Genomic DNA, 235 nt, shown 5'->3' on the forward strand with positions numbered 1-235 from the left:
TCTCCTTAAACTAAAGGCGTCTTTCTTTCTCTATCATTTTGATAATGGTTTGTTTGACATATTATATGAAGCAACCCTCATAAATCTAAAAAGCAAAAGATTATGCAATTTCAACTACAAAGACAAAGATGTCTGTCTCAAATTGTTATCGTAGTTGAAATAGTTGAAAAAGTTGAGGTTTATGCCATCTAAATGGTAGACATGGTAGTTATACGCTTTACAGTGTCCATTCATT

Source organism: Cryptomeria japonica, chromosome 10 (genome assembly GCF_030272615.1).
Source record: "Cryptomeria japonica chromosome 10, Sugi_1.0, whole genome shotgun sequence".
In the NCBI taxonomy this organism is placed as follows: Eukaryota; Viridiplantae; Streptophyta; class Pinopsida; order Cupressales; family Cupressaceae; genus Cryptomeria; species Cryptomeria japonica.